The following is a 17,896-nucleotide window of genomic DNA, read 5'->3' as shown; positions in this document are numbered from 1 at the left end:
TAATTTTTGCTTACTCTCTTATCAAATTCCAATGATACAATATAGTGTTTCAGCTAGAGTCACCATGTTACACACTAGATCCTTAGGCTTTACTCAACCTTATAACTGAAATGTTGGACGCTTTTACCAGACTCTCTTTTACCAGCGTCTCTTTTACCAGACGCTTTTACCTATTCCCCCACTCCCCAGGCCCTTGCAACCACTCTTCTACTTTCTGTTACCATGGGTATAAAAAAGTCTTTTTTTTTTTAATTCCACATGTTAGTGATATCATGCAGTATTTATCTTTCTCTATTAGCTTACTTCGCTTAGCATTGCAGCAAAAATAAGTCTCATCCATGTTGTCACAGAGTGCAGGATTTCCTCCTCTTTAAAGCTGGAATAGTATTGGATTACATATACATTTTCTTTACCCAGTCCTCTGCCATAGTCAGCTTGTTTCTGTACCTCGGCTCTCGTGAATAATGAATGCTACAAGGAACATAGGAGAACACCTATCTCTTAGAAATAATGGGTTTATTTCCTTTGGATAGATAGATGTCCATGGATACACATATACCAAAATAAATAGATGTACTAATGTTTCCCAAGTGATAAGATGATAAACAATTTCTAAATATTAAACATTGCATCATTTCGACCACTATGTAATTTTTCTTACAATTTGGTAGATTTCTAAAACTCCGTGAAAGAAAGGTGTTTGGGTTGTTTGGTTTTGTTTTTTTCCCGATTTGAGGGACGACAAAGCTCAATCTCAGAGGGACTAAGTAACACAGCAGAATAGATTCCAACAGCAGAAAGCGTCTTGTCACACTCAATCCAGCTCACCTTGAGGATGAAATTTTGAATTTAAAGAGCACTTGAGAGTGGGAGAAGGGGAGAGGAGGAGACTAACTGTATTGTGATTGGATATAACCGACAAAGAGACTACAAAGAAGCAGAAGCGAGGATCTGTGTCCCACAGAAATGTGTTTTATTAATGAAACATGGCAGCCTGGGGATGGGAGTAGGGCCCAGGGTGTGCACAGCACAGGGAGACAAGACACCCGTGGCCACAGGACAGAGCTGAGCTAGATCCCGCTGCTCTGGGTTTCCGGGCTCTAAGAAGCCAGCGCACTAGGGATGCTACGTGCTCGCCGCCTCCAGGAAAGAGAAGCCGACTCCAAAAAGCAGGAGAAAAGCTGCAATCATCCAGCCTCTCTCATGCCCCGTGTCCTCCCAGGCAGAGCAAGCTGAAGCTGAAGGAAAAGCCGGTTGTTCCCCCAGGGGCATTTGGAGAAGAGAAGACAGCGCTGAGTCCGAGGAAGGCTCCCCAAAGAACCCAGGCGCCGCGACCCAGGTGGGCAGCCGAGCTGGCAGGGTTGAGGTGGCCACACGGCAGGACACTGCTGCATGGCTGAGGGGAACACTTGGTTGGTGGGCACGTTGGTGGTGGGTAACCCTACAGGACCCTCTGCGGTGTAACCTGGAAGCGGCCCTTCCTGGGAGGGCAGGGAACGATCTAAGGGACAGGCAGGCCACTCCGGTTGGTAGGTGGCCCTTAGAACAAGTAAAAGGGACTTGCATAAGAGGCTTGTGTGCAGCCGCAGCAAGAGGGATGGATGGTCCCAGCCCCTGAAAGTTCACCTGCAGGGAGGCCTTGACCGGCTTCCGGGCGGGTGTTCTCAACACCGCGTGGCATCTCAAGGCTGAGTCCTCCGAGCAGCCTTTGGGGGCAGGAAAGGAAGGCAGGACCCGGTTCCCGGGACAGGGGATGGGGTGAGGAGCCTCCGAAAGCCCGGGTCAAGCGGCAGTCACGGCTTTTTGCTGATGTTCCCCAACAGGCACAGCGCAGGACACTCTGGTGGTGGGTGTGGCCTAGGGCGCTGTGCTAATAGACGTGGTCCTAGGCGCTTCACTGGTGAGCAAGGCTCAGGGCAGTCAGGTGGACTCACGGCCGGTGGCTGGCAGGGCTGTTTGCATTGCTGCCGCTAGTAGGACTTCTTTCCTAGGTGCCCAGGAACCTGAAGGCACCGTGTGACAACGTTTACGTGGGATTCCTTTGCTTACCTAATAATCCACGGTGCTAATGCGCTTCAACACGATCTCTCCCTCACCAAGCACGTGCTCTGAACTCCTGCCACCGAATCGGTCCTTTTCTCTACTTCCCCGCTCTTCCCCTTATCCTGGTATTGGCACCTCCGTGGGCTTCTCTGCCGAGGTCGATCATTTCACATGCCTCTTTCCAGAGAGAGAAGTGCCTCTGTCCTTTAGCATCAAAAAAAAAAAAAAAAAAAAAAAAAAAAAAAAAGGGTGAATGGACACACTGCCACGTTGAGAAGGAAAGACCAAGTTGCTGCAATCCTGGCTAAGCCCACACAAGCAATTCCTAAACAGGCTCATCATCATAAGGAACAAAATGATGGTATACCCGCCTGTGGTTCAGAGGGATAATTGCCAGGCTGGGATTCTGCCTTCAAGAGGCCTACACATACATCCAGAACCCTTGCAACTGCAGCGGGAGATTCTCCTGTTAGCATAGACACAGCCAGCAGAGAATTCCCCTTCCTCAGTTTCTCTCAATTCAACATTGCCCCGTAGGTGTTTTCCATATACATTTGAATGTAGTCCCCGAAAATGCTAAAATAAGAATGCCATTAACAGCACCTCCATGCTGGCAACTTCTGCCCCACGTTGAAGTAAAGAAATCAAGCATATATCAGTGGGTAACAACAGTTGTTTGTTTGTTTGTTTTCCCACTGTAATCCTCCAAAACAGGCACGACCTTCAGGAAATCAGACTCACCTGATATGCGACATAGGTCAAATATCATAAGAAATTAAAAAAAAAAAAAAAAAAAAAAGGACGGCGGTGGAATGGCAGGGTGCCCTTTATGGGACCTTGTTGTCCCTTCAACAAAGGCAGAGCATCACAAGACTGGCCTGTACCGGGCAGTCATTTCCCAACCACAGTGAACTTCTCCTGTAATTCCCACAGTGGTTTGTCCTACACGCTCTTTACGACTCACTTGTAGATGTACCCCATCTGAGAGTTTCAGTTCACGGTAGCCGCTGAAAAATGTGGGCAAGTCGCTAACTGGTCCAAAAGATTTTTCCTCCTGGCTGAGGATAGTATCACCTCATCCTTGTCCCCTTCCTTAGAGCCTTCCACATTACAGAACTGGTTGGCCCCCTTTGTCATTCAGTTTTGTGTAGAGCCAATAGAAAATTTGCCTCTTAGAGCCTAGCAAACTGGTCATATCTCCATGCTCATTCTCAGACATTACTCAAACATACTTCCTGCCTTAGTCATCGAAGGTTGCTGTGACAAAAATACCACAGACAGAGTGGCTTGAACAGCAAATATTTAGTTCTCACAGTTCTGGAGGTGGGGACGTCCAAGATCCAGGTGCCGGCAGAGTTGGTGTCTGGTGGGAGGCCACTTCCTAGTGCCGCTAGACTGCTGTCTTCTCTCTGTGTCCTCCCATGGTGGAAGGGGTGAGGGGACTCTCCAGGGTCTGTTGTACAAGGGCACTGATCTCATTCATGACCTAATCACTCACCTAAGGCCCCCTTCCTAATACCATCACATTGAGGGTTTGGATTCCAATATCTGAATTTGGGGTGTGTGTGTGGGGGGGGGGGGAGGAGACACAAACATTTAATCTGTAGCACTTCCCCTCAGTGCAGACCCCACAGGCTTTTGAAAGATAATTAGGTAGTAATACAAATAAATCCATGCCCATAAGTGCAATAACGTAAATGAATGGACCAGTTCACCGAATGAAATAAATCATCTAACCTTGTCCAAGAAGACATAGATAACCTGAGTTACACTATGTCAACCAAAGAAATTGAATATGTAGCTAAAACAGCTAAAACCCTTGCAACAATGGCAGTCCAGGCACAGACAGGTTCATTGTCAGATTTTACCACACATTTAGAAAAATAAATCAATTCTACACAACATCTTTGGAAGAAAAGAAAAGGAGAGCATACCCTCCAACTCATTCTTACAAAGCCAGTACTGTCCTCATAACAAAAACAAAGACATTACAGGGAAAAACTGGCCAATATCTCTCCTGAACAAAGATGCAAAATTTCTCAACAAATATTAGCAAGTGAAAATCACCGATGTGTAAAAGTGTAATACAGCATGCCTCAGTGGGATCCATCCCGGTGGCCAAAGGCTGGCTTGACATTTACAAACCAATCCATGGAGCTCATCATAGGAGTAAACTAAAGAACAAAAACACAAAATCACCACGATATAAGGAGAAAGAGACATCTGGTGAAAGTCAACATCCATTTGTAAATTAAAAAGCATTCTCAACAAACTAGGAATCAAAGGTAACTTTCTCAACTTGATAAAAGTCATCTTTGAAATACAGCTAACATCATGTTTTAAAGGTGAAAATCGGACTGCTTCCCCCCTGGGATCAGGAACAAGGCAAAGTTTTCCTCTTTGGCCACTTGTATTAACATCATACTGGAAGTCCCAGGCAGTGCGATAAAGCAGAAAATAAAGAAAAGGAATAGGAGGGAATAAACGGAAGAGATGGGGGAGTGGGATCTCCCAAAGACTACAATGTACCCACAAAGCTGTTCTCACACCCTCCAGTAGCTTTCAGGAGGGCTTTGATCAACTCTGCACCTAGGTGAAGGAGTGTTGTTAAAACAATCTGAGTAACCATGGTCAATGCTAGAAAGCAAATGCATCAGTTGGAAATAAGTAGGAATGTTAATTGTTACATCCTTTCCCTTTAACTGTACAATTTTCCCACATGTTTTCCAGGAGAGGTTTTCATTTATACTTATCGACACACATTGGGGTGCCTGGGTGACGGCTCAGTAGGTTAAGCCTCTGACTCTTGGTTTCCACTCAGGTCATGATGTCATGGTCTGAGAGACTGAGCCCTGCATCTGGCTCTGTGCTGACAGGGCAGAGCCTGCTTGGGATTCTCTCTCTCCCTTCCCCACTGGCTTTCTCTCTGTCTCAAAATACATAAATAAACATTAAAAAATTAACAAAAGAACAAAAACACTGGAAAGTCAGACAACTCAAGGTACTGATTTCAGGGGAGAACCCAAAGAAACACAGATTTCAACCTTGTGTGGACTCTCAAAAACAAATCAAGTGAGCAAACAAAGCAAAAAACAGACCCCAAAAGACAGACAACTGGTGGTTGACAGAGGGGAGGGCACTAGGGGGAAGGGAAAAGTGGGTGAGGGGAGCAGGGTGGTCCCGTTCTTCCAGTTCTGGAATGAGTAAGTCACAGGGAGGAAAAGCACAGCCAAGGGAGTCTAGTGGATGGCACTGCAGTGGGGCTGGACGCGTGGTGACAGACCACAACCACACTGGTGGCTAGCCGCTGCAGTGGGGCCACATGCGTGGTGACAGACCACAACCACACTTGTGAGCTGAGCATAACAGGTAGAGGAGTTGTTGAGTCTCCGGTATCAATGCAAATTGAACAAACCTTTTAGAATCTCCTCAAGTAAGAAAGAGTTTTATTTGAGCCCGAGTTTGTACAGCTGCCCAGGAAACACAACCTTCATAGGGAAGAAAGTGATTTGAGGAGCGAACACTTTTGCAGGGTTATATACTTTCTTACATCTTGTAAAAGGGGAAAAGATATAGATTAGCACATGGGCAGAAATCCCGAGTTCCCCAGGAAACAGGGGCATTGATTCATATCTCAAGGACAAGATGGTTTACCCTGAGGCTATGCATGAACCAAGCACGTGCACGAAGCCAGCCTAGTGGTCTTAAGTCAGGATTGCGGTTTGAACAGAGTTTATACACAGTCCTGTGGGCTTGGAAGGAAATCCCTTCTCTCATCACTATGTTGTATACCTGAAAACCTATGTAACATTGTGTGTCAACTATACTTCAAATTAAAAAAAATAAAATCAAGGTTTTTTTTTGCACCTGATTGTGAGATTCAGAAGAGTACGTTGGAAAAAATGAGGCGAGAGGATCTCTGTACTTACAGGAACCCTTCCATCTTCCCCCACTGCTTCTCTGACTTGAGAAAGAATCTGTGGGGGACCCCACGGCAGCAGAGCTCAGAACAGCAGTGTCGAGGTGGCAGAGCGTGGGCAACCCACGGTATGGATGTTGAGAGCAGGTCCTGGGGGGCATGGGAGTGAGGGGTTAGGGGTAGAAATGTGAGAAACCCTGTTCCCTGTGTTAACACTGACTCCCTATCGTCCTCACTCAGGTCATAGGCTGATGCTGCCGGGTAGACTGGGGAGACTTCCAGGCCCTGAGGCCTGTCCCTGGGTATGTCACCGGAGGGTCTTAGTCTCATCCCTGAAAAGAATTCACAGACAGTGGTTGAGCTGAGCGGTGCAAGTGAAGAGCTTCTGGGAGAGAAGGTGCACTCCAGAGATGGGAGAGTGGGCAGGTCAAGGGAGACCTGTGCACCCCAGAGTTTGACAGTAGTTAACTAGGGGATGGGCTGCTCACTACCTGGGGGGGGAGATTTGGGGGAGGGGGGCAAGTTTTCAAGCCTTTCCTCCCTTATGTCAGGGTCTCTGGCCTCCTTTGTCGCAGGCCTGTCTGATTTGGCCCGGTTTCTGGTGTCCTTGTATGTGGGGTGCTGCCAGGACAGGCTGCTGAGGTTCCTGATAACAGGCTCTGACTCCTGCTTTGCTGGACGGCATGCATCCTGGTAAAGCCTAACTAGGTGCTTGCTCTAACACTGACATTGATTATAAAATGGGAACTGCTCCTGGTTGAAAGTCCCGTGTGCAGGAACTATGCCGGACACATGACACACATTATCCCATTTGATGCGGTGATTAAAAGAAAGTTAGATGTGAGCCTCAACAATACAAAGTAACTATCAGCGTCCGGTGGTGGTCTCATCTACCTTCAAAACCCCACAACTTGGAGCATTTCACGTAGACTCATGTACCTCTACACTCCAGCATCCCCTGGCCATATGGTCCTCAGCAGGAACAGCTCTGTGAGCCATGAGAAACCATAGATTTAATACTGAAGATGAACTGGTTAAATTTCCTTTCAAGGTGGGACAATTGACAAACGTCTTACCTGTTAGCAGTTAGAAAGAAACTTCCATGTTTGCCAATGAACTTTAAAACTTAACTCTTTGATATTTAAATCTTTTTATCCAAACCTTTTAATAACCAAATATTGGGATGCCTCGGTGGCTCAGTCGGTGAAGCATCCAACTCTTGATATCAGCTCAGGCCATGATCTCATGGTCATGAGATCAAGCTCCGCTCAGGCTCCGTGGTGAGCATGGAGCCTGCTTGGGGTTCTCTCTCTCTCTCTCTCTCTCTCTCTCTCTCTCTCTGAAAATAAATAATAAACTTTATGAATAAGCTTTATAAACAAACCAACAAATAAATAACCCAATACCTTTTCAAGGCAAAATGTTGCAAGCATAATTTATTCTCTTAGGATATGCTACATAAGCAAGCTTATGTAGCACAAGCAATGGTATATGATAGAGGAGAATTTCGTAGGCATAAAATTTAGTGCGTACTATTCCCATAATACTTGAACAAAGTCCCAAATGTTTACCGAGTTCAACAAGCCCCTGCGTGATCTGGCCTGTGACTCTCTCACTATCTTCATTTCGTCCATGCTCCCTCCCACTCGTTCTAATGCAGCCACTGGCCACGTTGATGTCCTATGACCACACATCTTCCTTACTCTTCCCTCTGCTTGGATGGACCTACTCCTCCTATTCCCATGGCTCACTTATTTCACTCAGGGCTCTGAGACTAGCAGACCCCACCTCCCTTGCCCATTGTTCTTTGTCCTCCAAATCCACTTAATAACTATTCTCAAGCACATTTATTACTACCTGATATGATACACTGATTTATATTCATTTGTTCATTAACTTTTCCTTCCCACATCATTTAAGCTCCACAAAGACAAAGTGTTGGTATTTTGCCCACCACTGTATACCCCTTGCACAGCAGGAAGCCAGGCATAAAGTACACACTTTATGGGTACATGTATTTAATATGTTTTCCTGTGAAAGTACATATTTTGGATGACCGAACAAATGGGTAGATTCTTAGACAACCCTGAGCTGAAGATGTCATTTTCTAGCAAAGAAAGAACACATCACTTGTAAGTAGCAGAGCTGGCATTTGGCCTAATTAAAACAAACAAGCACACAAACAAACTTATTTCTTTACTCAACCTAAACAGACACGTTTCAAATCAAACACGATTAACTGTGACTGTATCCTTTAGAATTCAGTGGTTAATTCCTGACAGAAAAACCAAATGAAAACAATTTCCCACTAATCTGATACAGTTAACAACCAAGATTAAAGAAGAAAGACACTTGGAGAGAGGGAAGATGGCGGCGTAGGAGGACGCTGGGCTCACCGCGCGTCCTGCTGATCACTTAGATTCCACCTACACCTGCCTAAATAACCCAGAAAACCACCAGAGGATTAGCAGAATGGTGTCTCCAGAGCCAAGCGCAGAGGAGAGGCCCACGGAAGAGGGTAGGAAGGGCGGCGAGGCGGTGCGCGCTCCACGGACTGGCGGGAGGGAGCCGGGGCGGAGGGGCGGCTCGCAGGCCAAGCAGAGCCCCCGAGTCTGGCTGGCAAAAGCGGAGGGGCCGGAGGGACTGTGTTCCGACAGCAAGCGTGACTTAGCATCTGGGAGGTCAGAAGTTAACAGCTCTGCTCAGAAAGCGGGAAGGCTGGAGGACAAAGGGAGGGAGAGCTGCTGAGCCCCCAGACGGCAGACCTCAGCTTGGTGGGGAACAAAGGCGCTCGCCAGCGCCATCTCCCCCGCCCATCCCCCAGCCAAAATCCCAAAGAGAACCAGTTCCTGCCGGGGAACTTGCTCGCTCGGCGCAAACACCCAACTCTGTGCTTCTGCGGAGCCAAACCTCCGGCAGCGGATCTGACTCCCTCCTGAAGTGGATCACCTAAGGAGAAGCGAGCTAAGCCTGCCCCTCCTGCCCCCGTGCACCTTGCCTACCCACCCCAGCTAATACGCCAGATCCCAGCACCACAAGCCTGGCAGTGTGCAAGTAGCCCAGACGGGCCACGCCAACCCACAGGGAATCCCGCCCCTAGGAAAGGGGAAGAGAAGGCACACACCAGTCTGACTGTGGCCCCAGCGGTGGGCTGGGGGCAGACATCAGGTCAGACTGCGGCCCCGCCCACCAATTCCAGTTATACACCACAGCACAGGGGAAGTGCCCTGCAGATCCTCACCACTCCAGGGACTATCCAAAATGACCAAACGGAAGAATTCCCCTCAGAAGAATCTCCAGGAAATAACAACAGCTAATGAACTGATCAAAAAGGATTTAAATAATATAACAGAAAGTGAATTTAGAATAATAGTCATAAAATTAATCGCTGGGCTTGAAAACAGTATACAGGACAGCAGAGAATCTCTTGCCACAGAGATCAAGGGACTAAGGAACAGTCACGAGGAGCTGAAAAGCGCTTTAAACGAAATGCATAACAAAATGGAAACGACGACAGCTCGGATTGAAGAGGCAGAGGAGAGAATAGGTGAACTAGAAGATAAAGTTATGGAAAAAGAGGAAGCTGAGAGAAAGAGAGATAAAAAAATCCAGGAGTATGAGGGAAAAATTAGAGAACTAAGTGATACACTAAAAAGAAATAATATACGCATAATTGGTATCCCAGAGGAGGAAGAGAGAGGGAAAGGTGCTGAAGGGGTACTTGAAGAAATTATAGCTGAGAACTTCCCTGAACTGGGGAAGGAAAAAGGCATTGAAATCCAAGAGGCACAGAGAACTTCCTTCAGACGTAACTTGAATCGATCTTCTGCACGACATATCATAGTGAAACTGGCAAAATACAAGGATAAAGAGAAAATTCTGAAAGCAGCAAGGGATAAACGTGCCCTCACATATAAAGGGAGACCTATAAGACTCGTGACTGATCTCTCTTTTGAAACTTGGCAGGCCAGAAAGGCTTGGCACGATATCTTCAGTGTGCTAAACAGAAAAAATATGCAGCCGAGAATCCTTTATCCAGCAAGTCTGTCATTTAGAATAGAAGGAGAGATAAAGGTCTTCCCAAACAAACAAAAACTGAAGGAATTTGTCACCACGAAACCAGCCCTACAAGAGATCCTAAGGGGGATCCTGTGAGACAAAGTATCAGAGACATCACTACAAGCATAAAACATACAGACATCACAATGACTCTAAACCCGTATCTTTCTATAATAACACTGAATGTAAATGGATTAAATGCGCCAACCAAAAGACATAGGGTATCAGAATGGATAAAAAAACAAGACCCATCTATTTGCTGTCTACAAGAGACTCATTTTAGATCTGAGGACACCTTTAGATTGAGAGTGAGGGGATGGAGAACTATTTATCATGCTACTGGAAGCCAAAAGAAAGCTGGAGTAGCCATACTTATATCAGACAAACTAGACTTTAAGTTAAAGGCTGTAACAAGAGATGAAGAAGGGCATTATATAATAATTACAGGGTCTATCCATAAGGAAGAGCTAACGATTATAAATGTCTATGCGCTGAATACCGGAGCCCCCAGATATATAAAACAATTACTCATAAACATAAGCAACCTTATTGATAAGAATGTGGTCATTGCAGGGGACTTTAACACCCCACTTACAGAAATGGATAGATCATCTAGACACACAGTCAATAAAGAAACAAGGGCCCTGAATGATACGTTGGATCAGATGGACTTGACAGATATATTTAGAACTCTGCATCCCAAAGCAACAGAATATACTTTCTTCTCGAGTGCACATGGAACATTCTCCAAGATAGATCATATACTGGGTCACAAAACAGCCCTTCATAAGTTTACAAGAATTGGAATTATACCATGCATACTTTCAGACCACAATGCTATGAAGCTTGAAATCAACCACAGGAAAAAGTCTGGAAAACCTCCAAAAGCATGGAGGTTAAAGAACACCCTACTAACGAATGAGTGGGTCAACCAGGCAAGTAGAGAAGAAATTAAAAAATATATGGAAACAAACGAAAATGAAAATACAACACTCCAAACGCTTTGGGACGCAGCGAAGGCAGTCCTGAGAGGAAAATACATTGCAATCCAGGCCTATCTCAAGAAACAAGAAAAATCCCAAATACAAAATCTAACAGCACACCTAAAGGAAATAGAAGCAGAACAGCAAAGGCAGCCTAAACCCAGCAGAAGAAGAGAAATAATAAAGATCAGAGCAGAAATAAACAATATAGAATCTAAAAAAACTGTAGAGCAGATCAACGAAACCAAGAGTTGGTTTTTTGAAAAAATAAACAAAATTGACAAACCTCTAGCCAGGCTTCTCAAAAAGAAAAGGGAGAAGACCCAAATAGATAAAATCATGAATGAAAATGGAATGATTACAACCAATCCCTCAGAGATACAAGCAATTATCAGGGAATACTATAAAAAATTATATGCCAACAAATTGGACAACCTGGAAGAAATGGACAAATTCCTAAACACCCACACTCTTCCAAAACTCAATCAGGAGGAAATAGAAAGCTTGAACAGACCCATAACCAGCGAAGAAATTGAATCGGTTATCAAACATCTCCCAACAAATAAGAGTCCAGGACCAGATGCCTTCCCAGGGGAGTTCTACCAGACGTTTAAAGCAGAGATAATACCTATCCTTCTCAAGCTATTCCAAGAAATAGAAAGGGAAGGAAAACTTCCAGACTCATTCTATGAAGCCAGTATTACTTTGATTCCTAAACCAGACAGAGACCCAGTAAAAAAAGAGAACTACAGGCCAATATCCCTGATGAATATGGATGCAAAAATTCTCAATAAGATACTAGCAAATCGAATTCAACAGCATATAAAAAGAATTATTCACCATGATCAAGTGGGATTCATTCCTGGGATGCAGGGCTGGTTCAACATTCGCAAATCGATCAACGTGATACATCACATTAACAAAAAAAAAGAGAAGAACCATATGATCCTGTCAATCAATGCAGAAAAGGCCTTTGACAAAATCCAGCACCCTTTCTTAATAAAAACCCTGGAGAAAGTCGGGATAGAAGGAACATACTTAAAGATCATAAAAGCCATTTATGAAAAGCCCACAGCTAACATCATCCTCAACGGGGAAAAACTGAGAGCTTTTTCCCTGAGATCAGGAACACGACAGGGATGCCCACTCTCACCGCTGTTGTTTAACATAGTGCTGGAAGTTCTAGCATCAGCAATCAGACAACAAAAGGAAATCAAAGGCATCAAAATTGGCAAAGATGAAGTCAAGCTTTCGCTTTTTGCAGATGACATGATATTATACATGGAAAATCCGATAGACTCCACCAAAAGTCTGCTAGAACTGATACATGAATTCAGCAAAGTTGCAGGATACAAAATCAATGTACAGAAATCAGTTGCATTCTTATACACTAACAATGAAGCAACAGAAAGACAAATAAAGAAACTGATCCCATTCACAATTGCACCAAGAAGCATAAAATACCTAGGAATAAATCTAACCAAAGATGTAAAAGATCTGTATGCTGAAAACTATAGAAAGCTTATGCAGGTAATTGAAGAAGATATAAAGAAATGGAAAGACATTCCCTGCTCATGGATTGGAAGAATAAATATTGTCAAAATGTCAATACTACCCAAAGCTATCTACACATTCAATGCAATCCCAATCAAAATTGCACCAGCATTCTTCTCAAAACTAGAACAAGCAATCCTAAAATTCATATGGAACCACAAAAGGCCCCGAATAGCCAAAGTAATTTTGAAGAAGAAGACCAAAGCAGGAGGCATCACAATCCCAGACTTTAGCCTCTACCACAAAGCTGTGATCATCAAGACAGCATGGTATTGGCACAAAAACAGACACATAGACCAATGGAATAGAATAGAAACCCCAGGACTAGACCCACAAACGTATGGCCAACTCATCTTTGACAAAGCAGGAAAGAACATCCAATGGAAAAAAGACAGTCTCTTTAACAAAGGGTGCTGGGAGAACTGGACAGCAACATGCAGAAGGTTGAAACTAGACCACTTTCTCACACCATTCACAAAAATAAACTCAAAATGGATAAAGGACCTGAATGTGAGACAGGAAACCATCAAAACCTTAGAGGAGAAAGCAGGAAAAGACCTCTCTGACCTCACCGTAGCAATCTCTTACTCGGCACATCCCCAAAGGCAAGGGAATTAAAAGCAAAAGTGAATTACTGGGACCTTATGAAGATAAAAAGCTTCTGCACAGCAAAGGAAACAACCAACAAAACTAAAAGGCAACCAACTTCGGAATGGGAAAAGATATTTGCAACTGACATATCGGACAAAGGGCTAGTATCCAAAATCTATAAAGAGCTCATCAAACTCCACACCCAAAAAACAAATAACCCAGTGAAGAAATGGGCAGAAAACATGAATAGACACTTTTCTAGAGAAGACATCCGGATGGCCAACAGGCACATGAAAAGATGTTCAACGTCGCTCCTCATCAGGGAAATACAAATCAAAACCACACTCAGATATCACCTCATGCCAGTCAGAGTGGCCAAAATGAACAAATCAGGAGACTATAGATGCTGGAGAGGATGTGGAGAAACGGGAACCCTCTTGCACTGTTGGTGGGAATGCAAATTGGTGCAGCCGCTCTGGAAAGCAGTGTGGAGGTTCCTCAGAAAATTAAAAATAGACCTACCCTATGACCCAGCAATAGCACTGCTAGGAATTTATCCAAGGGATACAGGAGTACTGATGCATAGGGGCACTTGTACCCCAATGTTTAGAGCAGCACTCTCAACAATAGCCAAATTATGGAAAGAGCCTAAATGTCCATCAACTGATGAATGGATAAAGAAATTGTGGTTTATATACACAATGGAATACTACGTGGCAATGAGAAAAAATGAAATGTGGCCTTTTGTAGCAATGTGGATGGAACTGGAGAGTGTGATGCTAAGTGAAATAAGCCATACAGAGAAAGACAGATACCATATGGTTTCACTCTTATGTGGATCCTGAGAAACGTAACAGAAACCCATGGGGGAGGGGAAGGAAAAAAAAAAAAAAAAGGAGGTTAGAGTGGGAGAGAGCCAAAGCATAAGAGACTGTTAAAAACTGAGAACAAACTGAGGGTTGATGGGGGGAGGGAGGGGAGGGAGGGTGATGGGTATTGAGGAGGGCACCTTTTGGGATGAGCACTGGGTGTTGTATGGAAACCAATTTGACAGTAAATTTCATATATTAAAAAAAAAAAGAAAAAAAAAAGAAAATACGGTATTTTCAATCTAGATGCTTGTAACAAATACAACCCAAATAATCTTTTTGATTTTTATATTTTATTAGGATTGGCAATTAAGTTTGTTTCATTGGCACACCAACTTCTGTGGCTTATACAAAGGCTGCAAGATGTAGTTAATAAAATTCAGAATAAGAAAAAAAAAAAGAAGAAAGACACTTATGTTCCATCATCAACAATGCTTTATTAGGGAAGGAGAAGTAAAGTTTTATTTATCCAAATCCCCCCACTCCCCCCCCCCAAAAAAAAAAAAGAAGAAGAAAGGAAAAGAAAATAATCCTTGCCCAGGTCTTAGGCACAGATCGAAGAAAGGCTGTATTTTAAGAAAGGTAGACTTGTTCCTGATGCTTTTCCTGGGGCTCTGGGGGAGAGTGGTCCTAATTCAGAGAGGAGCCTGACCCTAAGAGGAAAGAGAACAACTTCAGGATTAAGTCTCTTCTATGGCAAACCTCAGCCCAGGAAGAGCAGAGTAGAGATTCAGAGAATGCCATCTGCCACCAGGGCAGGCTTCGGAGAGAAGATGTGCTGCTGGAGCATGGGGGAGACCTGTGATTTGTTTGCACGATGGTCTTGATGGCTTTTGCTCTTACTGCTTCTGGGTGGTCACTTCTGCTGGCACGGTGGTGGCTGCACAGGGGGACACTGCTGCTGGCAGAGTTGAGGTGGAAACTTTGGAGGTGGGCATGGCACTGGGCACTTCGGCGGTGGGCATGGCGTTGGGCACTTGGGAGGTGGGAGCACAAGAGGTCGTTGGCAGGGCTGCTTGCACTATTGCTGCTGCTGCTGATAGGACATCTTTCTGGATATCAGAGAACCTAAAAAAAATGCAAAGGTCAAAATGCAAGTGTCATTGTTTACAAGAGGATCACTCTTGCAGATAGAGCAAGCCAAAACCCATCAATTATTTCCAAGGACAAACTTTGGTCTCTGACTCTCTCCTTTAGACTGTGTGGCTCCCCTTTTTGTTCTTGTTAGGATCATGCCTCATCAGTATCCTGTCCATTTGGGGCCACTTTATCTCACCTTCTCTTGACCTCTTTCAATGACAAAATTGTCTTCTCTGTCTTGAGATAGCAACAGACAGTGGATGTATGCAAATACAATCTCAAGAAAAAAGATGCTGAATTCCTGGCCAATACCAAAGCAAGTCTCTACCACATCAGTTCCCATGAGGCCCTGATTAAGATTGAAGTAAGCTGCTTTGGGTGCTAAGACAAAGTCTATTCAGGGAGAATTGCCAAAGTGTAGGCCTGCCCTCAAAGGGCTCATGGAGAGCCTGGCAATACATTAGGATGCTCTCTCTTATATTAATATGTCATGACCAAAGAGAAACTCTTGCCCTCACTTGCTTTCAGCTCAATATTATTCCCTTAATTAGGTTTTGCTTAAGAATTTCAACCTTGTAATAGAAAGACACATACTTCATCAACAAAAATTAGCTCACTTACATCCTTGGCCTGACAACTTTCAATTCCCCAGGGAAGAGTATGCACGTCGTTGAGGAAAACCAGCTATTGCTGCTTATAAATTAATTCCAAACATCATCTCATATCCCCCAAGCATATAGAACCACCCACCCCACCCCCCATGAGATTCACTTGATTCTCCAGAGCTGTTGGGGAGCTGAGCACGAAAAGGGTGGCAACAATGTGGCAGGTGTCCCCTTTATATGGCTCGGTGGCGCCCACCTTCAGGAAGTGAAGAAGCCTAAGGCTGGGCTGGACCAGTTGTTTGGAAACCAAATGCAATCCACCTGAAATTCCCAAAATGTCTTGTCACTTCGATTACTGGAAACTTCCTGCTCTGGGATTGTCCCCATTGGGGCAAGAACTCAGTGATTTGCCTGAGGCTCTCTCTTGACCAGCAGTTCCAGTTTCATGTGACAGATGAAGAATTGGGGCAGTTCTCAAACTGGGGGCCCAAGAGGTCATTCCTTGATTGGGCTTACCTTCACCTACCTCCCTGCCCCATGCCTGTATCAGAAGCCTGTGTGTCCATTTACTTTTCAACTGCCTGTCATTTAGCTTTGTGTTCTAGAATGACAGAAGCTTGGGTTCTCAGAGGCTAGCAACATGGCTTATGCTCTGTCTCTCTCGCAGGCACTTATAACTCACTTCCACTTACTCTAAGGCTGGCTGCTCACATTAACTGGTTCCTTTTAATATGGATGAAGAGAATGCATGGTCTCCACAGGGAGCGACAGGGCTCCCTGTGCAGGAGCTGAAGCCAGGATCCAGCACAACACAGGCTGTGCTATTCTGTAGAGAACAAGACTGTGTGGCCTCATGTCAATGGTGACATGGGGCTGGTCCATTTTCCACTTAATGTCTGCTAGAATGCCAAGGTTACTTTCTACCATATGCTCGTCCCAGGATTTTCATTCTCTTATTTGAAATCCTGTGGGAATTTTCAACTCATAGCTCACTAAGAGAAACTGAAATGTTTGTTTTTATTGAATGTCACTCAACAGACCTGCGATCACTTCTGAAACATGAGTTAGGGTGTTAGCAGAGGCTTCAAAACTCCCTGCCTTACCTTTTCTTAACATCCCTGGGAGTACTCAATCCACTGATTCCTCCTCACCTTCCAAGTGAACTCATCTGTGGTTTTGTTTAAATAAAGGCAGGGTGGTTGGCATTAAAATCTCCCAGTAAGTTCTAAATACAGCTTACATAAACCCTTTAGTACTGTAATCACTATGCTTACAGCCCCTTATTTATTTTTATTAATATCCTATCCATTAATAGATTAATTAATGTTATCAATATCTACACATCTCACGGTAACCAGCCATCACCTGCCTTGCACCTCTTCCAATATTCAGTGAAGCAGCAGAGTACACTGGAAATGTCCTAGAGGAGACATCCAAAGACAGGAGTTTAAACCTAGGGGCGTCACTAGCTAGCTTTGTGATGCGGGAAAATATTTTCTCAGCGTCCTCTGCCTTCGTACATCTGTTATTAGTTACAGCTAACATTGACAAGAATTATTCCTAATACTTAGAAGACCTAGAACCTTCCACTGGGCTTTCCATTGTTAAAGTCAATAATTACCAGCCACGCCATCAAATCTCCCTTGACCTTCTTGATTTCCTCCTGCAGAACCCCAGCACTCAGCCTATTTTCCTTGCACCTTTGAAGCCATTGTTTACTTCCATCAAGAACAAGTAGACAGGTGTTCCTTTTCATTATTAAGGGTATTACTAAGTAACCATCACTATAAGGAAACTGACAAAAATGATCAAAATTCAAAAGCATTCGAGTATTCAGGCAGTTGGCTCACCATTACTGGGTTTGGGGCTTCTATGACGTCATGAGTAATGCCTGCCCTAAGAAATGTCAAGATATTATGAAAAACAAGCAAACACTGAAAGAGTTGATCAAAACATATTTTCTTAATGCTTTCATGGGGATGGTTTCTGATTAGATCATTTATGGATCCACATGACAAAATAATAGGCAAAAATGAAAAGTGATCTTCTAAAAGAGTGTGTATTATATGAAAAGGGCAAGTAACAAACCATGTGTACAATATAACTACATTTATATTTAATGTATATGTAGTTACATGTGTGTATATATAAATACATATGTAAATGTGGATCTCTTACACCATGCAGAGGAAA

The 17,896-nt window shown here is 44.1% G+C and overlaps 2 long non-coding RNA genes across 2 annotated transcripts; both read right to left on the bottom strand.

The window, feature by feature from the left end:
- Positions 1 to 950: 950 nt before the first annotated feature.
- LOC109260894 (uncharacterized) lies at positions 951 to 7,280 on the bottom strand. The gene is made up of 2 exons (XR_002077191.2): positions 7,039 to 7,280; positions 951 to 2,247 (listed from the first exon to the last, which is right to left on the bottom strand). It is a non-coding gene; the product is annotated as an uncharacterized LOC109260894 (long non-coding RNA).
- A 7,280-nt stretch (positions 7,281 to 14,560) lies between these two features.
- Positions 14,561 to 15,255, bottom strand: LOC128774647 (uncharacterized). Its single transcript, XR_008419077.1, has 2 exons — positions 14,818 to 15,255; positions 14,561 to 14,671 (listed from the first exon to the last, which is right to left on the bottom strand). It is a non-coding gene; the product is annotated as an uncharacterized LOC128774647 (long non-coding RNA).
- Positions 15,256 to 17,896: the final 2,641 nt, after the last annotated feature.

This window comes from Panthera pardus, unplaced genomic scaffold (genome assembly GCF_024362965.1).
Source record: "Panthera pardus isolate Hobbes unplaced genomic scaffold, ASM2436296v1 HiC_scaffold_357, whole genome shotgun sequence".
In the NCBI taxonomy this organism is placed as follows: Eukaryota; Metazoa; Chordata; class Mammalia; order Carnivora; family Felidae; genus Panthera; species Panthera pardus.
Note: the sequence above shows the minus strand (reverse complement) of the source record. Positions and strands in the feature narration are given on the sequence as shown.